Genomic DNA, 27,113 nt, shown 5'->3' with positions numbered 1-27,113 from the left:
CAATAATACAATTTTAATTTAGCTAGCTCGAGTCCACCAACTTTTTTAGATTTTTGTAAATGAAACTTATTAACTCTTGGTTTTTATTATTCCAAATAAAGGACAAAATAGTAGAATCAATTTGATCAAAAAATTTTTTAGTTACAAAGATAGGTATATTTTGAAAAATATATAAAAATCTAGGTAAAATCATCATTTTCATGACATGAATATGACCTATTAAAGAAAGTGTAAGAGGATTCCATCTGGAAAATAATTGTTTCATAGAGTCCAATAAAGGAACTACATTAACTTTATAAAGATCCTTATTTTTTGTAATGATAATACTCAAATATTTAAAAGAATTCACAATTCTAAATGGAATATCAATATATATATAAACAGGAACATTTAAAGGGAACAATTCACTTTTATTTAAATTAAGTTAATATCTTGAAAATTTTCCAAAATCATTTAATAATTCCAAAAGATTAGGAATAGATTCTTCAGGATTCAAGACATAAACCAAAAGATTATCTGCATAAATGTATGGTCCCATTTATAGAAATACCATGAATGTTTTTAGCTTCACGAATTATTATAGCCAAAGGCTCCAGTGTGAAATTAAATAATAAAGGACTTAATGGACACCCTTGTCAAGTACCTCGTGAAAGTGAAAAAAAGGAAGACCTAAGATTATTAGTAATAACGGTAGCAATAGGGTTCTTATATATCATTTGAATCCACTTATTAAAATTAGTACCATAGCCAAATTTCTCTAATACATTAAACAAATAAGTCCATTCAACTCTATCAAATGCCTTTTCTGCATCCAGAGATCATGGTGAATATATAATGTTCATCAATCTCCGAACATTAGAAAAAGAATAACGGCCTCTAATAAAGCCTGTTTGATCCATAGAGATAATTTTAGATAAAGTGTTTTCCAAATGGTTAGCCATTATCTTAGAAAGAATTTTAGCATCCACACTTAATAGCGAAATAGGTCTATAAGATGAGCATTCAGTATGATCTTTATCTTTCTTAAGGATTAAAGAAACAGAAGCTTCATAAAAAGAAGAGGGTAAATTACCTTTCTCAAAAGATTCTTGAAATATTTCCAAAAGGTATGGAGAAAGTAATTTTTCAAAATTTTTTGTAAAATCCTAACAAATAACCACCGAGTCCAGGAGCTTTACCTGATTGCATTGACCATATAGCTTTCTGAATTTCATGCTCAACAATTGGAGCATCAAGGGTCTGTTGATCTTCAGCAGTAATTTGAGGAAATTTAATCTTATATAAAAAAGCCTTCATTTTGGAGGGATCTGCAGGAAACTGAGATTTATAAAGATCGGAATAAAAATCCTGAAAAATATTATTAATATCTTTATAATTACTTACTATATTTCCATTATCTTTACGTATCTTTAAAATTTGCCTTCTAGCTTTAGCAGTCCTTAATTGGGAAGCTAATAGCCTATTATTTTTATTCCCAAAAATATAAAACTGACTTCTTAATTTAAGCAAATATCCTTCAATAGGATAAGTTAATAATAAATTATATTGTGATTGTAATTCCACTCTTTTCTAAAACAAATCAACATTTGGAAAGATTGCATTGATATTATCTAATTCTTTAATTTGTTTAGCAATTTTATCTAATTCTATTCTTGTCTGTTTCTTCAACTTAGCTAAATAAGATATAATCTGACCACATAAATAAGCTTTTAACGTATCCCAAATTACTAACTTTGAGACATTTCCTGTATTATTAAAGAGAAAAAACTCTTTTATCTGAGTTTCAATAAACTCAACAAAATCTGAACTTTGTAACAAATGTTCTGGAAAACACCAAGGTGGTCTTGTAGAAACGACATCTTTCAAATCAAATATTAAATTTAAAGGCGCATGATCAGAATTAACAATTGCATCATATTCACATTTCTGAACATTAAGTAAAAGTCGAGGGTCGACTATAAAATAGTTGATTCTCAAATATTTATTATGAACATGTGAAAAAAAGGAATATTCTCTATCAGTAGGATGCATATGTCTCCAGATTTCAATTAAACCATAGTCAATTAAAAAGGAATTAATAAGTGATGCAGAATGATTAGGGAGTTGATGTCTTGATGATGATTTATCTAATAAGGGATTTAAGCAAGTATTAAAATCTCCACCCATTAATAACATATATTCATTTAAATCAGGTAATAGAGCAAAAATATCTTTAAAAAATGAAGGATCATCAGCATTTGGTCCATATATATTAACCAAAACCATTTTCTTATTATAAATTGTTCCTTTAACAATCAAAAATCTACCATTAATATCAGATATAATATCCTCCTGATTAAAGGGAATATTAGAATCAATAAAAATGGAAACACCCCTAATTTTACTTTGAAAGTTTGAGTAAATCTGTGTTTCCTTCCAAAATTTAAAAAATCGATTGTTATCACGTAACCTGACATGTGTCTCTTGTGCAAAGATTAGAATCAGTTAATCATTTTAGATGTTTTCTTACGCTTAATAGGATGATTCCAACCACAGACATTCTAACTTAAAACATTTAACTGTTTAAACAACATCATGAAACTTTATATCTAAAGAAAACAATTAAACACATGTCAGGATAAGGTAATTTTGAATGGCGGTGATAAGCAACAATGATAACAATTTGCGTACGCTCCGGAATTCCATAATGGGAATAAAAAATAGAAATAAAAAAAAGAAAACAAACCCACCCAACCTACAAAGCCCAGAAATAAGTCGATATTAATCAACGCAAACCCCAAGAAATGCATAGAAGCAATTCTGAACTCCACCTGCCTAAAAAGGTACAGATAAAAAAAGGTAATCTGTCTCCCTCTCCCGAGTATACAACTCATTACAGTCGACATACAACCTATTACAATTAAGTTAGAAAAAACAGTTAACAGAAATGACCTTCAATTTAGAAAGCAACCTTCATAACAGTAGATAAAATAACACTTCCAAAACAAATTCTTAAAATATTTGCACAGAAGAGAAAACATCGCCATCTTTAACTTATTACATCTATCTATAAAATGTAAAAAAAACCCATATAGTGAGTTAAAAGTTCTTAACTAAAACATACAAAGCAAAAAAAAAATTAATTCATATATGTAGCAAACAGAAAGAAATTCTAAATGGCTTAAAATTTCTACAGTCTTCCAACAGATCCCATATAATATCTTCTAAAATTAAAACCATTCAAACCAGTCTATTTCAAAGATAAAGGTACTTTTTAATACCAAGACTTGCTGTACTTCTCAATTCTTCCGATCTCATCATTCCTTATATCGCGAAACGATCAAATAATTCTAAGTCTTTTAAACTTCAGGCTTCAGACTCATCCGGGAGAGAATTAATAAAACGCAATGCATCGGCTAGATCCTCAAAGATACGAACCCCAGAGTCTTTAGCGAAAAGCCTTAATTTAGCCAGATAAAGAAGAAAGGGATGCATCTGTTTTTGAAAGGCCATTCCCATTGCGGTCTCAAATCCAGAATGTTTCTGAACAACTTCACGTGGAAAATCTTGAAAGAAACGAATCTCAGAGCCTTGAAATTTAAATAGTCTTTGTTTTCTTGCCAGTTTAATAATACGGTCTTTGTCTCGAATATGAAGGAAACGCACAATAACATGTCTGTTTTCACCTTGTCTCGGAATTCCAACCCTATTGGCAATTTCGATGTCGGGCAATTGTGAAAGTGCCTCAGGAAATAGAGATTGAAACATTTTAGCGAAATAGTCCAGTATGTCGGCAGATTCTGATTTCTATCCAACAATTCGAATATTATTCTGACAAAAACAAGCTTCCAAATCAACAATTTGTCGTTGTGCTTTTTCCAAACGAGAAGAAATATCAGCCGCATTACGAATTACTTCTTTAAGGTCCAAGCTCAAAGAATCAATTTTTTCCTCCAAAGGAAGAAGACTTTCTTTTAGTTGAGTTAATTCAGCGACAATAGAGTTCATTTGAGTCTCTAATCTATTAACCCAGGCTGGCTCTTCAGAAGCTTTGACAGTTTTTGTAGATTTACCATTACCTGTATTGGGATTCCTTTTAGTGCTTCTCAAGGTAGCCATCGTTATAATTATCACTTTGAAAGATCTGACTGAATAAAGTTAAAATATCAAAGTTTAAGCCAGGAAAGGGAGAAATTAAAGGCAGACAGAAAGACACTGTGTCTTACATGTTCACGAGCGGAAGGCAGAGTCATCGTAAGCTATGTTTAAAGACAATTAAAAATTTAAAGCAGAATCTTTCTCACATGAGCATATGGTAGATATGTTTTTACAATATGGGGGCACCGGAAAGTATATTGTGCCTAAGAGGGGTGTTGGCAAGTATGAAGGCGCTTTAGGGGGATGTTGTGCTTAAAAAAAAAGGTTGGGAAACACTGTGCTATTGTCTACCACAGTGAAGATCGATGCAAAATGGTTCATCCACCATTTCCTTGTCCTCATTACCACTTCTCCAGCATTGTTTTTGAGCTGTCCAATTAGCACTCTCGCCTCTCTTATACGCTTTATGTACGGAAACTTCTGGTATCCTCTTTAATATTATTAGTTAGCTTACTTCCATATTCCATCTTTACCTTCTTAATGACTTTTTAGTTGCCTTCTGTTGATTTTTAAAAGCTTCCCAATCCTCTAACTTCCCACTGATTTTTGCTCTATTAAGTGCCCTCTCTTTGGTTTTATGTTGGTTTTAACTTCTCTTGTTAGCCACGACTGTGTCATCTTTCATTCAGAATACTTCTTCCTCTTTGGGATTTATATACCCTGTACCTTCCAAATTGCTTTCAGTAATTCTAGCCATTGCTGCTCTGCTGTTATCCTTGACAGTGTTCTTTTCCAATCAATGCTGGCCAACTCTTCTCTCATGCCACTGTAATTCCCTTTACCCCAGTGTAGTACTGATACATCTGACTTTATCTTCTCTTTCTAAAATTTCACGGTCAATTTGATCACTTACCCCTAAGGGTTCTTTTACCTTAATCTCTCTAATCAATCCTGGTTCTTTGCACACACCTAATCCAGAATAGTTGGCTCATCCACAAGCTGCTCTAAAAATCCATCCTGTATGCACTCGAGAAATTCCCCACCTAGAATCCAGCACCAAACTGATTTTCCCTATCTCCATGCAGATTGAAATCCCCCACAAATATTGTAAGATTGCCCTTTTGGCGTGCATTTTCTATCCCTCATTGTAATTTGTGGACCACATCCTTACTACTGTTTGGGGGTCTGAAGACAACTCCCATCAAGATCTTTTCACCCTTGCATTTCCTTGGCTCTATCCACAATGATTCAACAGCTTCCGATCCTATGTCACCTCCTTCTAATGATTTGATTTCATTTTTTACCAACAGAGCAACGCTGCCTCCTCTGCCTTCCTGCCTGCGCTTTCAATAGCATGTGTATCCTTGAACATTAAGCTTCCAGCTATAGTCTTCTTTTAGCCATGATTCAGTGATGCCTATATCATTCTTGCCAATCTGCAACTGTGTTGCAAATTCATCTACCTTATTCTGTATACGGTGGGCATTCAAATATAACACATTCAGTTCTGTATTAATTCCTTTTGATTTTGTCTACCTTTAACATTGAAACCTATCCTGTTGACTGTAATTTTGCCCTATCATCTGCCTCTCCTCACTACACATTGCTTCTATTTGTAAACCAGCTACCTCTTTTTCAGCACTATTGTCTGCCTTTCCTATGATACTTCTTGCATTGAAATACATGTAGCTCAGGGCACTAGACACACCATGCTCAACCTTTTGATTCCTAACTTTGCCTATGGTCTTGCCAACATCTGCCTCTACAATCTCTTCACTAATCATTCTGGCACTCTGATTCCCATCCCTCTGTAACTCTAGTTTAAACACCACCGTGTATCATTAACAAACCTTCCCACTATGATATTAGTTCCCCTCCAGTTCAGGTGCAAACCATTCCTTCTGTACAGGTCCCACCTTCCCTGGAAGAGAGCCCAATTATCCAAAAATCTTATGCCCTCCCTCCTACACCAACTTCTTAGCCATGTATTAACCACATAATCTTCCTACTTCTGGCCCCATTAGCACGTGGCATGGATAGCATTCCCGAGTTCACAACCTTGGAGGTCCTGCCTTTTATCTTAGCATGTCACTCCCTGAACTCCCTTATGCAGAACCTTGTCACCGGTCCTACCCATGTCATTGGTACCTGCATAGACCATAACTTCTTATTGCTCACTCTCCCATGTAAAAATGCCGAGGACTCAATCTGAGATATCCTGTACCCTGGCAGCCAGGAGGCATCATACCATCTGTGAATCTTGTTCTTGCCCACAGAGCCTCTCATCACTTCCCCTAACGAATCCCCTATCACCACAGCGTGCCCCTTCTCTCCTCTTCCCTTCTGAGTCACAGAGGCAGACTCAGTGCCAGAGACCCAACCACTGTGACTTTCCTCTGTTAAGTCATATCCAACACTATCCAAAGTGGTATACTTGTTGTTGAGGGGGATGGCCACAGGGTACTTTGCACTGGCTCCTTAACCCTTTTCCCCTTCCTGACTGTCACCCAGTTTCCTGTGTCCTGCACCTCGGATGTAACTACCCCTCTATGTGTCCTATCTATCATCCCTCAGCCTCCCGAATGATTTGGAGTTCATCCAGTTCCAGCTTCAACTCCTTAACGTGGATTGTTACAAGCTGTTAGACTTCTCCTAGTTGTAATCGTCAGGGACACTGGAGGTTTCCCTGCTTCCCACATCCCGCAAGAGGGGCATTCAACTATCCTGCCTGGCATCTCTACTGTCTTAGCTAAGCAGTTATAATGAAGGGAAGGGAAAAAAACTTAACCTTGAAATTTTCTTTGCTTTCTCTGACTGATAACTCTTTGCAGATGCCTTGAAGAACTAATGTCTCGAGTTCACCTAGGAGTTTCCTGAAAGTGGTGTTGCAGATAGACAGATTGATGAAGAAGGATTTGAACTGGCTGGCCTTCATCAGTCAGGGAACTAAATATTGAAGTTAGGATGTTATGTTGCAGCTGTACAAAAAGTTGGTGAAGCCTCATTTGGAGTACTGTATTCAGTTTTGGTTACCCTGCTGTAGGAAAGATGTAATTAAGCTGGAAAGAGTGCAGAGGAGGTTTATGAAGATGTTACTAGAACTCAAGGCACTGAGCCAGAAGGAACAACAATCAGTGAACAGGAATGGAGGTGGCCATTTTATGAACTGTTTGAACTGATTTCTCGCTCTGGGATAATTTAAGCAGAGCAATGGAATGTGGACACAAGGAGTTTCAGCTAATGACCTGCTAAACCTGAAGCCATTCTCAGACAAGTAGCTATTTATTACATAAAGTTGCAGGCTTGCAGGAGGTGCAATTTGTAATCTCTTTAGGCTCAGTGTCTGGGTCTCCTGGTTTGTCTGGTTTGAAGTAGTCAAGGTTGAAAAGAATAAAAGACACAAGACTGTCATAGAACAATACTGGCTGTAGTCCTGGAACAGAGCCAATTTGTGCTCTGTGTCCTTACATTAGAGTTAGGTTGAGACCCTGAAGAAGTGATTGAAAGAGTGTGTGATTATAATTGGCATTCTGACAGCTTATTGGGAATGTGTAGAATGGCCTTCACTCTATAGTCTTGTGTGAGCACTGGAGTCTTGGGGAACCAAGAGCTGACACATTCGTTCTTGTCCCTCTTTGCTCTTCTTTTTGCTACGCTTGTTGTGGAAATATAGGTATGCAATCGAGAATGCACTGCACTTTTGGAATGATGCACAAAACAAAAGCATTATACAAGCAAGGTGCCTATGATGTTTCAAAGCTGGCTTGGCTTGTACAAGTTCAATTTTAATTGCCATTCAACTATCCATGAATACAGCCAAATGAAATAGCGTATTCCGGGGCCGAGTTGCAAATCACAGTACCAACAATCATACATAGCAGAAGGCACGTACAGCACATACAAGATAGCAGTAAAATACAGTCACACAGAAAAATATAGTCCAAGTCCCTGAGTCCATGAATGTTGCAGTAGTCTGCAGTTGCACACATTACAGCTTGTCTTCTGTCGAGCAAACACTGGGACATAGCACTGATCCCAGTATGGACGCCGCATCACACCACCTCCAGCACTCTGTGGAGTGCACCAACTCCAACATCTCCCCGTGAGCGGCTGCAAACAGGCCACACTGTGGCTTGATGCCTTGGCCTCGCTACAACTGAGGACACGCAGCTCCCCCAACATTCACCAATAAGCAAATGAATTGGTCAGGCAGGATTCCACACCACCAATGTCCAACACGGTTTTGTGATCACAAGGAAAGCAACTAAGATGATCACTCACTGTTAGCCTGCACACCACCTTCACACAGCAACACCTCCCTGTCGCAACCAGCATCATGGTCTACACCAAGTCCAGCTCCTTCAGTTTCTCCACCAACGAGCAACTCACTGATGGGATAGAGCTGCAGTATTTTAAATTCCTAATGTCCAGCAGGGTCTTATGATCATAAAAAGTACTTTTGAAAAAGACAATAACACCTTTGGTTGACAGCATAGAAGCCATTGCATCTGAGCACACTACTTAACTACTGGAAGTAGTATAAGGGTTGAAGTCAGATTTCTGTTCATTCATCAGGTGTAAATTATTGTATGTAATTTCACTCAGGGAGACTATTAGGCTCCTCCTTACTTGGCGTTTCAGAATATTACAGCTACATATTTTTAAAAATCACAAACATAAAAACCAGTAATGTAAACTAACAACTATATCCACTGGATTTACTCCATATCATTTAATTCAAATTTCTAGTGAAAGCAGAAGAATCTAAGGAATAAAAATATTGATGTGCCCTCTTGCATTATAGAGTTCTTTGAGCAGAATACATCTGCAATAGGGGACTGCTTTAAAAAAGGAATGAATGCCTGAGGCTTTTTACCAGGTCTGGGCATTGAGCCAAAGCCCAGCATGTTCACTGGGTCTCTAAATCTAAGGGCAGACTGAGCATTCCAAATATACTAGCAGCTCATTATTATTGAGAAGTCCAAGAATACACAATTTTGTAACAATAACAGTATTGGCTTTCAAGAATGGAACTGATAGAGTGCCGCATCAAAAATCATTATGGGAACTAAAAGTTCAAGTTGAAAATGATAACATATTGACATGAACAAAAGATCCGTATTGATTACACATTAGAGGAAACAGTTAAAGTAGGACGAAACTTTTTTCCTGGTTGGCCAGATAGTGGCATACCACAAATGATAGATACTTGTCCGGCAATTCTTACAATTCATATACGTTCAGAAAAGTATTGTTAAATATGCTTCTGCTGATGATAAGTAAGTGAGTTGTTAAGAAGACCAATGAAGACTTTAAAAGGGTTAAGTGAGTGGGAGAAGATTAGGTAAATAGGTTCTATTCAAAACACCATATGATATAGGAGGGCACATTTATATCTTCATTCTTCAGTTTCTTCTATTTGCAACAGGAATTTGAATTAAATTATATGAAATAAAACCTAAATAATATGGCTATTCACTTACATTAGTTCTTTTGAAAATGTATTTTTAACGCAGTTGTAAGAGTGACATGTCCTGTAAATTGTTGGTGCATAGGTGTTATTGGCAAGAACAAGCAGTTCTCAGCAGTCCACAGATGAACATACCCATGCACACACCCACAAGAAGGAGAGTCCACTTCAGCATATGTGGCTAAATTGAAGAGTTTGTCGGAGCAACGTCAGTTCAGTAATAGGCATACTGAAACACTGAGAGATCATTTAGTTTGTGGAATCTTACAAAATAGCATTCAAAAATAGCTCCTAACTGAAGAACAGCTTACATTTAAAAGAGCAGTGGAAATCGCCGTTTCAATGGAAACAGCAGACAGAGACACAATTGAGTTGCAATCAGGAATGAAAGTGAACGTGAACAAAATTGCATTGTCTAAACAGAAACCAACCTGGCCAAATAAATTCTGTTACTGTTTTGGCAGGGGTTCACATACACCAAACAAATGCAGATTTAAAGGCAAATCATGCAGAAAACTTAAGGAAGTAGGACACATACAAAGAGCATTTCTGGCGGACATAACTAAATAGACTGCATAGGGAAGAGAAAATACTAAAAAGTTACAGATTCAAAAAGACCACTAATCTACATGCTGTTGATGAAAAATCTGATAATGATGAGAGTAATACAGGATTGTGTAGTGTTATATAACCGGCAACAATGAATATCAACTGAGTCAGGTTATATAAAAACAACCAAACATTTGTTAAACACTGATAAACAATAAAAAAAACCAACAAAAACCTTAACCGGAAATTAAACGCTATGCGGCCGTTCAACAAATTGTCACTCGGAACTGGTTCTTAAAGCGATAAATGCGAAAACAGTTCTTAAAGCAGTAAAGTCAAATACAGTTTGTAAAATGGTAAATTCGAAAGTTCAACAAATTTATACATTCAATCGGGAGAGACTTCTCTGGAGAAGGATTTCTTCATAGAAGCGACTTTCCTGCTGGTTCTATCCAAAAGGATTCATGATGAAGGAAATAAACAGCTTAAAGCAACTCACCTTTCTTCTGGTGAGCAAATTCTGCATGAACTACCTTGCTCTTCTGGCAGGAGTTATCTTTGATGCAGGTTGCTACTTCTTCAACAAAGACTCAATAAGGTCGATCCTTTATTAAACTGCCGAACAATACCAACTTCTCTTAATCCTTCAGGTCCTGTACTTCGATAAAGTCTTCACTTTCCAATACAACTGAAAAGGAACATCAACAAATCTGGTAGAAATGGGTAAACTGCCAATCCAGCACTATTGTACCTTACAAAAGAACGTAATACTCCGTTTTAAAAATGAAACTGCATCATAAAACAAATACGCAACGGAACGGAGACACTGACTAACATTCTAGCTGGAAAACTAACTGCGTCACCAGGGGCCTTCCCTTTTATACTGTGGTGAACATGTCATCACGTGACCTCACATCGACGGGAAAATTACATCAGGTGACCTCCAAAAGACCATTACATCATTCTCACAAGGAAGTTACAAGATCTCCTTGAGGTATGTAACAGTAGCCTTAAGCTATACAGTGTGAAAATTAACAATAGATAAGCAATATGGTTTACACCAGAAGTGAACGGGATATTAATTAAAATGGAATTGGACACTGACTCAGCTGTCTCAGTCATTCCACAAAATGAGTTTGAATAACATTTCAAAGACACTGAACTGGTGCCTGTAGATATTCAACTAAGAACCTATACTTGAGAAAAGATAATTCCTGTGGGAATGACATCCATAACACAAGAACCAATAAGCCACATTGAGCTTCTACGTGGTAGGAACAGAAGGACCAGCATTGTTGGGTATGATTGTTTGAGACAACTACAACTTGATTGGAAAACTATCTACCAATTGTATGTCACATACCCTGCAATAAAGCCAACTGAAAGCAAACTAAGAAAGGTACTGGATGATGCCACAACTGTCTTCTTGATGAATACCATGAACCGTTGCCCAAAAGAGGACAAACAAGTAATGGTGCCAACCTCTGTGCATCTGGTTGGAAAGCATATTAGACTAGGGAAGGACCATGCTGCTCAGAGGAAGCATGAAAGTGATGAAACCGGTGGTCCAACTGCAACAGTTTTTGTAGGCAACATATCTGAGAAAGCTTCTGATATGTTAATCAGGCAAGTACTTGCGAAATGTGGCCTAGTTTTAACCCTGGAAGAGCATTCAAGGAGCTTGAGGAACATTGCAAGCATTCAGCTTTTGTGTGTATGAAGGACCAGAATCTACTCTGAGAGTATTAGGTTATTGCATGAACTTTAAGTGGGAGACAAAAAGCTTCTTGTAAAAGTAAATGCAAAGACAAAAGCCCTGCTGGATGAATGGAAGGCTGAAAAGAAAGGAGTCAATGGAAATACGAAAACAGAGGATTTATCAGATGATGTTGTGAATGTGGAAATTAAGAGGGGAGAGCAGATCGTAAAGGGAGCAATGGAAGGAATAATAAGAGAATACTCCAGTGAATTAAATACCTATCTCAAGATCAAGATGGACAAACTAGAGGAAGAAAAAGGATGAAGAAAGGTGGCTACCATTGTCAGAACAACTTCCTGCAGTCTCAGAATAAACTCCTGCAACCACCACAGAGGAGGCCCAAAACCTGAGATTGTTTCACCTGCCAAGCAGAGGGATCCCCCTTGTCAGGAAAGATGTCATTTCACAAGAGTACGATTAAATCTTTAGGACTGAATGGGACAATTTAAATTTTACTATGCGGTGGATGTATGTATAGAGTAGTTATATTATCAAATATACTGTGTATACTGTTGAGATGCATTCTATATTAAGTTGGAGTTTATAGCTAAGCAGGGAAGAGTGTTATGTATTCAATACTGCAGTTATATTTGAGTATATTGTTCAATTAAGAATTTCTGTTTGTTTAAATAATTCATTATAGGTTATATGTAAAAATACATTAATTGCATATGTTATCCTGCTACCACATGATATGTGCACTCCTTGCTTAAAGTAAAGATGAAGCTACACCTGAATTCTTGGACTCTCATTTCTCTCTTTGAATTAGTCTAATTTTTTGAAGTTACAAAATGTAACAGTGTTAAAACTCTGAAACTTTGGATCCAACAAAATTTAGAGTACCTGAAGAATACAGCTTCTCATTACCTTCTCCAAAGAAATTAGGGAAGAAGGAAAAATGTAGACTTTGCCAATGGCAATCCCATTCTATGTAATCAATTTGAGAGCAAAGTTAAAGATACCTATATTAATTGACATTAGCTTCTGCTACTATATTACAATTCCATTATGCTTAATGAACATCCTGGGTTCGAGCTAAGTAAAATGTTCCAACTAAAGCCATTTTCCATATCAAAAATTATGTGAAGTTTAATGGAAAATAAAGGATTGGTAACTATACAAGCTTTCACAAGCGCAAAATATTTCAAAATATTTTGCAGTCAATAAGATGCTTGTGAACTATTATGGGGTTAAAAGCTTGACAACAGCAAGCCTCTACACTTTAATAGCCACTTAAAAGAACAAACGGGTAGCAAATAAGGCACCCAAACCATCCTAAGCACCACAGATACATTTTGTGTCTGGGGATTAGAATTGCAATAAAATTATAGCAATTGCATTGTGAAAAATTTTATTGAACTATTATGGTACTATGTAATTTTGCAACCCTCCCTCCATCTGTCAACAACTAACATGACAGCTATTGAACTATCTCTGCAACTATTTCTCCAAGAAAATGGCACTGTATAGCAATACATCCATTATTATCAATTTTCTTTTCTTCTCTCTTGGTAGTACTGATACTGCCTGAGATTCACTTCTGTAGATACCTGTTTCCCTTCAGTAATCCCCACTAGGAGATCTCTATTTGAGTAGCAAAATAGTGAGCTTATCATGCAATTGTAGCATTTTAATGTCTCCCTAGGTAACGCTAGCCAACTCAGCAAAGAGAGTAAAGATTTAGAATCACAGTGGTTAAGGTAATGGACTGGTTCAAAGTAAATTTATTATCAACATACATACACATCAAAATATACAATCCTGAGATTAATTTTTGTGGCATACTCAGTAAATCCAATAAACATGATGGAATCAATGAACGACCACACCGGCAGGGCAGACAACCACTGCACAAAAGAGACAAACTGTGCAAGCACAAAAGGGAAAAAGGAAATAATAATAATAATAACAACAAAAACAATGGATATGCTGAAAGAGGTTATAAAAATAACCACCATTGGAAAAGTACTGGCAGTGATCATATTCATAATTATTGGTATAAAAAAATGCACCTGCCTTCATTCACACCCATTAATGCACATCAACAATTTTCTTCAAAATCCTGGAAAAGTTCCTGAATTTTTACCTAAAGGGGAAATCACGAAATATTGTCCTATTAGTTGTTTAGAAACGATATCTAAAATTGTAACATGATGTATCCCGCAACTAATCACCACTCACTTAGATAACCACAGGGTACTTACAGAAGAGCAGAAAGGATGTCGTACGGGTATGAAAGATTGTAATTCTACATCAAGCCTAGTGGAAAAGTAGAAATCTTTCATGTCATTATATTGACTACTGTTTGATTCTGTCCCACACTCATGGTTAATAGAGTTCTTAATATATATAAACTACACTCAATACTTGTGACATTCCTTGGACATCTGATGAGGCACTGGCATACCATAATCACCGTATCTATTAACAACCAAAAAAGAAAAACCACAATTATCAACATAAACCAAGGCATTATCTATTCTAAAAGTCCACTGTGGTTCTGTCTGGCTTTGAACCCACTCTCTAATTTACTGAATTGGATGAAAATTATGTATCAAATCAGAAACAACAAAATGAGTTATTCCTTGACACACTTTCTATGCATGGATGATGTGAAATTATATGATCCTTCATCAATAAAGCTAAATCAATTAATTCAAATAGTAGACATATTTTTGAAAGAAATTAAAATGAACTTTGTACTGGATAAATGCAGAACATTAAACAAAAAGAAAGGTGCAATACAGCTAATAGAATACAAAGCAGAGCAGCAAAATGTTGGATGAATTTGAAACATGTAAGTATCTGGTATACCAACAAGCAAAGAAAATAAATGGCTTAAGAAAATCTGCCAAACAAAGCTCAACAATAAAAATATAACAAAGGCAATAAACACTTTTGTTATACCCATATTAACATATTCTTTTGGTCTAAAACTGATCTGGAAAAATTTCAAAGAAAAATAAGAACTGAAATGACATATTTCAGAAAATATTATGTATACACGAAAGTGCTTAGATTAACACTACCTAGGACAAAAAGGGGAAGAGGAATAACAGACATTAAAAATCTACACAACAGTCAGATAAAAATTTTAAGGATATATTTTCATCAACGAAAATAGGATTCAGCAATTCGTATGAGCACATGCAATTTCGATAAGTACACACCACTAAACTTAAACGAAGCACAACCCTGAAAAATGAAGTAATGATCACTATTGAAGAAAAAAGTTAACCAGTGGAAGAGCATGATCCTCCATAGAAGACATCCCCATGATCTGAGCAGACTCGATGTCAACAAGGAAGCATCCAATACCTGGCTCAGAGTTGGAGACCTCTTCCCAGAAGGGTTCCTTGTGGCAGTACAGGACCAAGTGGTTAACAAAAAAAAAATGATCAAAAATACATAATAAAAGACCAACAAATTGATGATGATAAATGTAGAAAATGCCAAGAAAAACCAGAAACAATCCAACACATTACAGGATCCTCAAACAACAGGAATTCTGCAGATGCTGGAAATTCAAGCAACACACATCAAAGTTGCTGGTGAATGCAGCAGGCCAGGCATCATCTGTAGGAAGAGGTGCAGTCGACGTTTCAGGCCGAGACCCTTCGTCCTGACGAAGGGTCTCGGCCTGAAACGTCGACTGCACCTCTTCATTACAGGATCCTGTAGCAGTTTTACCCAATCTGATTACTTACTCGGGTACAATCAAGTGGCAAACATCTTCCACTAAAATCTTGCTTTAAAATACAAACTGATAGAAGAAATCATACCTTACTATAAATACAAGACTGATCCAGTCAAAATCCCATGTTATATTGTGACTCATCTGTTATTACAGATAGGACAATCCATAATATACATCTGGATATAATAATACAAGATAATCAGGCAAGAACAACTTACTTAATAGACATAGCCTTTCCAAACACACATAACTTACTGAATTAAAAAAGAAAACTTAAAGACTTTGGAACATGAACAGGTAATACATTGTCACAATATCTACAACTGCCATCATTCCAAAGTCACTACACAATAGCATTAAACATTAGAGCTACAGAGCAATATTTATGTAAATCTTCAGAAAGTTACAATACTAAACACCACAATAGGCTGAAAGTTCCTAGCAATTGAGAAATGAGGATGCTTGGCTGTGCCCGAACCTCAGGTTTTACCAGCTTGAGCTGAGAAAAAACAGATACATAGATAGATAGATAAGCAATAAATATCGAGAGTATGAGATGAAGAGTTCTTGAAAGTGAATCCATAGGCAGTGGCAACAGTTCAGTGATGGGGCAAGTGAAGTTGAGTGACGTTATCCTCTCTCATTCAGAAGCCTGATGTTTGAAGGTTAATAACTGTCCCTGTACCTGGTGGTGTAAGTCCTGAGGCTCCTGTAGCTTCTTCCTGATAACAATAGCAAGAAGAGAGTTTGACCTGGGTGGTGGAGGATGATGGCCACTACTTACCTGCAACTATGTTCAGTGTAGATGTGCTCAATGGTGAAGAAGACTTTAACTGTGATGGTCTGTGCTGTACCCACTACTTTTCATAGGATTTTACATTCAAGGGCATTGGTGTTTCCCTACCAGGTTGTGATGCAACCAGTCAATATACTATCCACCATACATCGATAGAAGTGAATTAGGTATTTCAGGACTGGGAATGATGATCTAAAGACAGGAATTCAAATACCACCATAGCAGCTGGGGAATTCACATTGGTTTAATTAAATACTTCTGAAGAAGAAAAGCTAACATCAGCATTGTTAACTATGGTCTATTGAGGTGTTGTTAAAATCCATCTGGTTTACAAATATTACTTAGGAAGGAAATTTGCTGTTCTTACTTGATCTGAGCTACATGTAGCTAGAATCCCACAGCGATTTATTTCACTTCTACGGCTCTCCTAGTGTGAAGAAGGTGGCTCACCAACTCCTTCTTGAGGGCAATTTGTGATGGCCTTTCCAGTGATGCTAACATCCTGTGAATAAATAAGTAACTAAAACACACACGATTAATCAGAATCATTGGCAGAGCTGACAGCAGCCATTATAAAATTGGACTACCGTCATTCAGAAAGAATATAGGGAAATGGATGAAGATTTTCGTTCAGAATGATGACAGATAAATTTTCAGTTGTGTAATATTTTTGGACACACTTCTGTCCTCAGATGCTTAACCCTTGCAGCCTTATATCACTGTTCCAATTCTGCACTTGAAAGGACATGAGCAGTACAGCACAAATATGATGCTTTCTTATTCTAATCACTCACCATCAAAAGTTAAGGTGCTTATTGATGATTTTAAATATTATGAAAAACAGATGCTGATTATTTTCCAGTTATTTAATGTCCATTGGTAGATTGTTAACATATTTCAAATACAAATGCTTTCTATTTTGTTCTCTGATAGGTTGGCAAAGTCTAAAACCGAACATTATTGCAGGAAATAAAGACATTGGACTAAAAATTCTCATAAGGAATTATTTATTTTTATTTATGAGCCTGTGACATTAACAATAAGTATACCCTATTATAATTATGCAGTCATAATGGGAACCCAAGTGCTCATTAAAACAAATAACATCCATACTTGATAACAAGGCTTCATACAGTTTCCTTGTTTGCACACATATGGAACAAATAAAGTTTCACTTTAAAGTGATAACAAGAAGAAATATACTACCACCACATCTCATTTGTATTTCTTTGAAATGATTTATTTCTAGTTTGGCTTCGGTGATAATGCTTTTGAAGTTTAGCTCAGTCTTGCATGTTAGTCAGGAACCAGAACATTTGTGTCTCACTCTTCTTCCCTCTTTTTAGTTTTCCTCAATATTTTTAGTTGGGAATTTGCCAGTTTAAGGTGAAAGATCACTTTCCAAATACTGTTTCAAATCAGTGTCTTGCCAAACATGGCACCACAATTATTTCACGTTTCCAGTTCTCACTTGTAGGCAGCAGGTGAAGTTACCTGAAAGCCTCAAAGGCCAAAGACAGGTGTTTAAGTCTCACTAATATTGTGTTGAACCCTCCACTCTTGAAATATACCTCAGCAAATTCACATTCAATGTACCTCTGCATGAGATAGCCTCTTCATTCTCCATCATTTCCTCCAATATTAAGATGGCATTTTAACTAGCAAAGAATTATATTATTATTGAAATTATGAGAATTTTATGAGAATGAAAATATGCTTGGATCGATGAAAATAATGCTTCATCATAACTAGCATAATTTATGTAAACACTCATTTTTGTGGCAGTACTGAAGCAGTAGACTAATTTACACATATGTTTTATAATTTATTTATAGAATTATAAAAACGAAGAAAATTTTCAAAACAGAAGAAGATCATGTGGCCCTCTGTGCTACGCCAGGAATTAAACTGCTGGCTTAGCAATCATTTCGCCCCAAGACAAGTAAAGCATAAAATAATTGGGAAAAAAGTTAAGTAAGTGAGCTTTTAACTAAAGACTTCCCATTTTCTTGTAAGAAGCTTTAAAGAAAGTAACTTTGTATAAAATAGAATGTTCTAATCAGATGAAATTGTTCATCATTAGGCAGACACTGATTGTTTTGTGGCATTAGTCAATTTTATGTGCAGCCTAGAGGAGAATTCTAATATTCTCCCAAAACCTCTAACATAATTTCATTTGGTAAAATTATATTAAAATAGTACTGGGAAATTATAGGTCCATTTAGTAATAGGAAAATTATCTAAAAATATCATAAGGAATGAGCTATATAATCATTTAGACATTGAATATTAGAGCAAGGACTCAGAACAGAATTCTGGAGAAAGTCATTACACCTTGTGAATACTTACTAAACTGACACTTGAATGCAACACAATGATATTATCTCCAACCAATAACAAAATGTCTTTGGTAAGTTCATTAACAGGAGTCTTCACTATAAGGTCAAGTTAATGTGAACCTGACATGGTCAGAAAAATACTGCCTGAAAATTGTCAATAGATTTGTATTTGCTTGGAGGGTAATTCTAAATAATGGTTTACAGGAATTAGTAATATGTTTGTATGTTACTATTTTCATTAAAATCTGAGCATATCTTTTGGGGGAATAAACCAGAAATTTACAGGGATTTCTGTCAGAGACTAATCAGTTCTCTGATACTGAAAATAAATCTCATTGTGCTGAGTTAATACTGATGGTATTCAGCAAATATCAAAAAATATAAGTTTAATTCATCTCCTCCTGCAATTTTTTGATATTCAATAGCCTTTATTGTCCTCTTTAAGCTGGAAGCATTATCATACATGTGGCTTCACCCAATCACAGACTATCCCTTTGTTCCATTCCCTCACCCCACCTCAATTTTCCCTGCATCTCAAACTATTTCTCTCCAAATTTCCATAGTTCTAATGAAAGGTCATTATCAACATGTTAACTGTTCCTTTATCTCCAAAGAAGTGTCTGGCCTGATGAGTACTTCTATTTAAATTCCATGTATCAGTGGTTATATGAAATAGCTCCATACACGAGTCACCAAAATTTCATATGAAGTAAGTCAACCTTGGCAGGGAACTGTGGAGAACACCACAGCGTTTTTTCCTTCTGCTTAATTGACTTTAGATCTTTTATTTGTTAGATAGAATCATGGAGCACTACAGCAGAGAAACCTGCCCTTCGGCCCATCAATTCTGTGCCAAACTGTTACTCTCTATCAGCAAAGGAGCACCACAGGGATACTACCACTGCTCTACTCGCTTTATACCTATGACTATGTAGCTAAATACAGTTCCAACACCATATGCAAGTTTGCCGATGACACCACTGTTGTGGGCCGTGTCAAAGGTGATGATGAATCAGCATACAGAGGGGAGACTGAAAATTTGGCTGAGTGGTGTAATAACCACAACCTCTCACTCAATGTTAATAAGACCAAGGACTGGTTGTAGACTTCTGGAGAGGGAAACCAGAGGTCCATGATCCAGGAATCAAAGGAAGATCAGAGGTGGACAGGGTCAGTCATTTTAAACTCCTGTATATCACTATCTCAGAGGACCTGTCCTGGACTTATTATATAAATATAATTGTGAAGAAAGTACAACAGTGCCTCTACTTCCTCTGGAATCTGCAGAGATTCACCATGTCATCAAAAACCTTGGCAAACTTCTATAGATGTGTGGTGGAAAATGTGTTGACTGGCTGCATTATGGCCTGGTATGGGAACACCAATGCTTTTGAGCAGAAAATCCTACAAAAGGTAGTGGATTTGGCCCAGTACATCACAGGTAAAACCCTCCTAATCACTGAGCACATCTACATGAAACATTGCCATAGAAAAGCAGTATCATCAAAGATCCTCACCACTGCTGCCATCAGGTAGAAGGTACAAGTTCCTCAGGACTCGCACTACCAGGTTCAAGCATCAGGCTCTTGAAAAAAAGGGGATAACTATACTCATTTAAGAACTCTTTTATTTTGTTATTTCACGTTTGTTATTTATTGCTATTTATTATCTGCATTTGCAGTTTGCTTGCAGTTTACAGATCCTACTTACAGTAACTATTCTATGGATTTACCAGGATTTGCCCGTAGAAAAAGGATCTCAGGGTTGTATGTGGTGACCTGTACATACACTGATAATAAATTTTACTTTGAAATTTTGAACAACTTCTGTCTAGTGCCATAAACCTGCACTTTGACCATAGCTCTCCATATGCCATCCATCGATATACTTACTTATCATTCCCTTAAATGTTGCAATTGAACCCACATCTACCACTTCCACTGGCAGCTTGTTCCATACTTGCACCACAATCTGAATGAAGAAATTCTGCCTGTTTCCTATAAATATTTTGGCTTTCACGCTTAACCTATGATCTCTTCTTCTAGACTCACCCAAACTCAGTGGGAAAAGCCTGCATGCACTTACCCTATCTATACCCCTCATAATTTTGTATACAGCATATTCTGGTTAATTGGGACCCATCAGGACCAGTACAATTAAATGGCTGCCTGAATTAGCCAAAATTTCATTGAAATAGTTAAAAAGGTATAGGAGGGGGGTGTGCTGTTCTGGTTAACAACAGATGGTGCAGTCCTGGTCATATTACCATCAAGGAACGTGTTTGTAGCCTAGATATTGAACTTTTTGCTGTTGGACTCCGGCCATATTATTTGCCAAGAGAAATCTCACATGCAATTGTGGTTGTGGTGTACATCCCTCCCTCTGCCAACCCAACGTCGGCGTGTAACATCATTTACACTGTCATAGCCAGATTACAAACCCAGCACTCGAGTGCCCTCATTACCATCTCGGGTGACTTCAACCATGTTACCATGGCTAGAACACTGCCCAACTTCACGCAGTATGTGAGCTGTACAACCAGAGGGGAGAGGACTCTGGATTTGATGTATGCTAATGTTAAGGATGCATGCAGCTCCTCTCCCCTCCCCCCGTTGGGAAGATCAGATCACAACCTGGTGCATCTCAAACCCTGCTACGTGCCTCTGGTAAAGAGTAAACCTGCAACCTCGAGGACAGTGAGTAAATGGTCGGAGGAGGCTTATGAGGCGCTCCAGGGTTGTTTTGAGGTGACAGACTGGCAGGCACTCTGTGAGCCACACAGAGAGGTTATTGATGGGCTCACAGAGTGCACCATTGGTTACAGCAACTTCTGTGTGGACTGCAATGTTCCAGCAAGAACTGTCCTTTGTTATTCAAATAACAAGCCATGGGTAACAAAGGACATTAAAGACATCCTGAATGCTAAAAAGAGGGCGTTTAGAAATGGAAATACAGAGGAGCTGAGGACAATATGGAGGGACCTGAAAGCCAGGATCAAGGAGGCTAAAGACAGGTAACGGAGGAAGCTTGAGTGGAAACTCCAGCAAAACAACATGAGAGAGGTCTGGAGTGGAATGAGGACCATCACTGGGTTCCAGCAAACTAGCAACAGAGGAGCTGAAGGCAACGTGGACAGGGCCAATGAAATTAACCTGTTCTTTAACAGATTTGACATTGTGACCCCTACCCATCCCCCACATGATTCATCTGTTGTCGGCCCCCAAACAACACATACTCCACTCTCCCCTCCTACTCCTCCTCACAGCCCCCACCCTGCTCTCATGACTACACCGCTCCCCCACATGAAACCATTGCGGTGGGCTTCACAGCTGAACAGGTGAGAAGAGTCCTGTGACTAGTGGTGTGCCACAGGGATCAGTGCTGGGTCCATTGTTATTTGTCATCTATATCAATGATCTGGATGATAATGTGGTAAATTGGATCAGCAAGTCTGCTGATGATACAAAGATTGGAGGTGTAGTAGACAGTGAGGAAGGTTTTCAGAGCCTGCAGACGGACTTGGACCAGCTGGAAAAATGGGGTGAAAAATGGCAGATGGAATTTAATACTGACAAGTGTGAGGTATTGCACGTTGGAAGGACAAACCAACGTAGAACATACAAAGTCAATGGTAAGGCACTGAGGAGTGCAGTGGAACAGAGGGATCTGGGAATACAGATACAAAATTCCCTAAAAGTGTCGTCACAGGTAGATAGGGTCGTAAAGAGAGCTTTTGGTACATTGGCCTTTATTAATCAAAGTATTGAGTATAAGAGCTGGAATGTTATGATGAGGTTGCATAAGGCATTGGTGAGGCCGAATCTGGAGTATTGTGTTCAGTTTTGGTCACCAAATTACAGGAAGGATATAAATAAGGTTGAAAGAGTTCAGAGAAGGTTTACAAGGATGTTGCCGGGACTTCAGAAACTCAGTTACAGAGAAAGGTTGAATAGGTTAGGACTTTATTCCCTGGAGCGTAGAAGAATGAGGGGAGATTTGATAGAGGTATATAAGATTATGATGGGTATAGATAAAGTGAATGCAAACAGGCTTTTTCCACTAAGGCAAGGGGAGAAAAAAACCAGAGGACATGGGTTAAGGGTGAGGGGGGAAAAGTTTAAAGGGAACATTACGGGGGGCTTCTTCACACAGAGAGTGGTGGGAGTATGGAATGAGCTGCCAGACGAGGTGGTAAATGCGGGTTCTTTTTTAACATTTAAGAATAAACTGGACAGATACATGGATGGGAGGTGTATGGAGGGATATGGTCCGTGTGCAGGTCAGTGGGACTAGGCAGAAAATGGTTTGGCACAGCCAAGAAGGGCCAAAGGGCCTGTTTCTGTGCTGTAGTTTCTATGGTTCTAAGACAGTTGAAACACCTCCACCCAAGCAAGGCTGCAGGCCCGGATGGTGTCAGTACCAGGGTGCTCAAAGCCTGTGACCCTCAGCTATGTGGAGTACTTTGCCATGTCTTCAACCTGAGCCTGAGGCTCCAGAGGGTTCCTGTACTGTGGAAAACGTCCTGCCTCGTCCCTGTGCCGAACACGCCGCAACCCAGTGGCTTCAATGACTACAGACCGGTGGCATTGACCTCCTACATCATGAAGACCCTGGAGATACTTGTTCTGGAGCAGCTCCAGCCTATGGTTAGGCCACACTTAGACCCCCTCTAGTTCGCCTAGCAGCCCTGACTAGGAGTTGAGGATGCCATCGTCTGCCTGCTGAACCGTGTCTACACCCACCTGGACAAGCCAGCGAGCACTGTGAGGGTCATGTTTTTTGACTTCTCCAGTGCGTTCAAAACCATCTGCTCTGCTCTGCTGGGGGAGAAGCTGACAGCGATGCAGGTGGATGCTTTCCTGGTATCATGGATTCTTGATTACCTGACTGGCAGACCACAGTACATGTGCTTGCAACACTGTGTGTCCGACAGAGTAATCAGCAGCACTGGGGCTCCACAGGGGACTGTCTTGTCTCCCTTTCTCTTCACCATTTACACTTCAGACTTCAACTACTGCACAGAGTCTTGCCATCTTCATAAGTTTTCTAATGACTCTGCCATAGTTGGATGCATCGGCAAGGGAGATGAGGCTGAGTACAGGGCTATGGTAGGAAACTTTGTCACATGGTGTGAGCAGAATTATTTGCAGCTTAATGTGAAAAAGGCTAAGGAGCTGGTGGTGGACCTGAAGAGGGCTAAGGCACCGGTGACCCCTGTTTCCATCCAAGGGGTCAGTGTGGACATGGTGGAGGATTACAAATACCTGGGGATACGAATTGACAATAAACTGGACTGGTCAAAGAACACTGAGGCCATCTACAAGAAGGATCAGAGCCGTCTCTATTTCCTGAGGAGACTGAGGTCCTTTAAAATCTGTCGGACGATGCTGAGGATGTTCTACGAGTCTGTGGTGGCCGGTGCTGTCATGTTTGCTGTTGTGTGCTGGGGCAGCAGGCTGAGGGTAGCAGACACCAATAGAATCAACACACTCATTCGTAAGGCCAGTGATGTTGTGGGGATGGAACTGGACTCTCTGACGGTGGTGTCTGAAAAGAGGATGCTGTCCAAGTTGCATGCCATCTTGGACAATGTCTCCCATCCACTACATAATGTACTGGGTGGGCACAGGTGTACATTCAGCCAGAGAGTCATTCCACCGAGATGCAACACAGAGCGTCATAGGAAGTCATTCCTGCCTGTGGCCATCAAACTTCACAACTCCTCCCTTGGAGGGTCAGACACTCTGAGACAATAGGCTGGTCCTGGACTTATTTCCATCTGGCATAATTTACATATAATTATTTAATTATTTATGGTTTTATATTGTTATATTTGTACTCTATTCTTGGTTGGTGCAACTGTAACGAAACTCAATTTCCCTCGGGATCAATAAAGTATGTCTATCTGTCTATCTATAAAAAAGACAAACTACTGTTTAACAGAGTATCAGACTGCATATTTAAATGAAATACAGAACAAATTAAATATTATCAATACTACTACAGTACGATAAAACAGTGTACTAGTTCTTGATATTTATCAATGGAGGAATTCATCCAGTGTATGCTGCCATGTTCTTTTGATTGACTGTAAATGAACAATCCATCACAGCCACCTAGTGCAGTGCAGATGGTGGTCTGCCTTCATGCAATACTTTCACTAATAGTATCCTCCAAATCTTCATTTTCATTGTAACACTCAAGATGATAGTTGATACCTTCAAATTCTTCATAGTTTCTAACTTGGTAAGTAGTGAATTCATTTTATTTATACTCCCGGCCATTTCTGGCATCTCCAAGCCTAAATGTTTGAAATTTCTGAATTGTCTTACTGCTTTATTTCTCACCAACAATCAGTGACAAAATCACTGCTTTTGAACATGTGCAACTGATGCTATTTAAAAACTGTACACTCTAACCACAGTGTAGTGTCTAATGGCCACAGAAGTGCACATGACTGACACTAATTACAAACTGTTCTGCAACAATCTCCTGTCCCAATTATGCAGCATAGCATCCCAAATAAACAAAGGGTATCCCACTTTCTTTCTCAATTAGTTTTTTTTTCCTTTAAGTGGCTACCCAGATTAATCAAAGGCTCATTTAACTGGAATCTACTGTACTTCTATCAAATCTTCCCTCATCCTCCTACACTCTAGGGAATAAAGTTCTAGGTTATTCTCTCTTTCCTTAAACTTCAAGTCTCAACAACATCTTTGTAAATTTTCTCTGTACTCTTTCAATCTTATTTATATCTTTCCTGTAGGTTGCTGACCAGAACTGCCCATAACATTCCCAATTTGGTCTCACCAATAACATATACAACTTCAACGAAACATCCAGCTCCTGTACTCAATACTCTAATTTATGAAGGGCAATGTACTAAAAGCTCTCTTTACGAACCTATCTACTTATCATGCCGCTTTCAAGGAATTATGGCTTTGTATGAAAGTGTGATCGAGGAACGGTCGCAGCAGGAGGAGCAGCGAGAGGCTCGGGAGAGCGTAGAGTGCTGGGCAGCAGCTCAGGTGAGAGTGCTTTAAAAAGGAGCGCAAAGCGGGGATCCGGACAGTGTGATCGAGGAACAGTCGCAGCAGGGGGAGGAGCGAGAGGCTCGGGAGAGCGCTGAGTGCTGGGCAGCAGCTCAGGTGAGAGTGCTTTAAAAAGGAGCGAGGGGGGCAACTGAAGGGTTAAACAGAGTATTGATTAGAGGGAGTGAGTACCTGAGATAATTGGCAGCGACAAATAAACAGAGGGGTAACTGAAGAGGAGCAGCGTGGGTGGCTGGCTGGCGAGAGTGGCTGATTTTGGAGTGGGCGCATGCGTGAATGTGGTTTGGAACTTGTCGAGGGAAAGAGAGTGGGGAAGCAGAGGGAATTGCTGGGAGGGGGTCGTGCGGATCCGGTAATGGCGGACAAGGTGGGGGGGGGGGTGGGTTGAGGGAAAAAGAGTGGAGAAGGAGCGGGATAGGAATTTGGGATCAGAGGTAGGCAGCTGGGGAGAAATGGATTATTGTGAAGAGAGAAATAAAGGGAATGAGGAGATAGTGAAGAGACGGATGAATAAAAACCGAGACAAAGGGAATAAAAGAATAAGAAATGACGGTGGAGAAAGCTCTGAAAGTGAGGAAGATAAACAAGTTCAGAGAGAAGGTGTTGTCATATTTAGGTTTAATGCGAAGTCTCAGGGACACATGAAGAAAATTAACCCATTTGTGCTAACAACAACTCAGGCAAATAAGACGGGAAATAGTATTTGCAAAAATCCTTAATGATGGCAACCTATTGGTAAGATGTGCGAATGAGGAACAACTTGAGAAAGCACTCAAGCTAAAAGAGATAGGAAAATGCAAGGTGGGAGCACGAAATGGTGGTTGTAAAGGAGTGATCATAGGGTACCAATAAGTATAAATATGGAGGAGTTAAAGAGGAATATCAAAGGAGGAAAAGTAATGAATGTTCAAAGACTGAAAACAAAGGAGGGAGTGTAAAAGGAAGGTGAAACAGTATTGATTGAATTTGAAGAAGAAAGAGTGCCAAGGAAGGTGTTCCTGGGTTTCATGAGTTACCCAGTAAGGGTGTATGTGCCAAAGCCATTGAGGTGCTGTAATTGTCAAAGGTTTGGACACATAGCTAAAAACTGTAAAAGGCAGAGGAGATGTGGTTAGATGTGGGGGTGATCATGAGTATGGAAAGTGTGGAACAGGAGTGCAACCAAAATGCTGCAATTGTGGAGGATCTTATAATGTGGCATATAGTGGGTGTGAGGTTCTGAGACGGGAGGATAAAATTCAAGAAATAAGAGTGAAAAGAAAGATCACTTATGCAGAAGCTGTAAGAATGTCAAGAGAACAGAATAATGCTCCTAATGAACAGGGAGCAATAGGGATGCAAAAGATGCAACAAAGAACAAATGACAGGACTTAT

The sequence above is a fragment of the Mobula birostris genome, chromosome 2 (assembly GCF_030028105.1).
Source record: "Mobula birostris isolate sMobBir1 chromosome 2, sMobBir1.hap1, whole genome shotgun sequence".
Classification (NCBI taxonomy): domain Eukaryota; kingdom Metazoa; phylum Chordata; class Chondrichthyes; order Myliobatiformes; family Myliobatidae; genus Mobula; species Mobula birostris.
The sequence above is the reverse complement of the archived record's forward strand: the minus strand, read 5'-3'. Positions refer to the sequence as shown.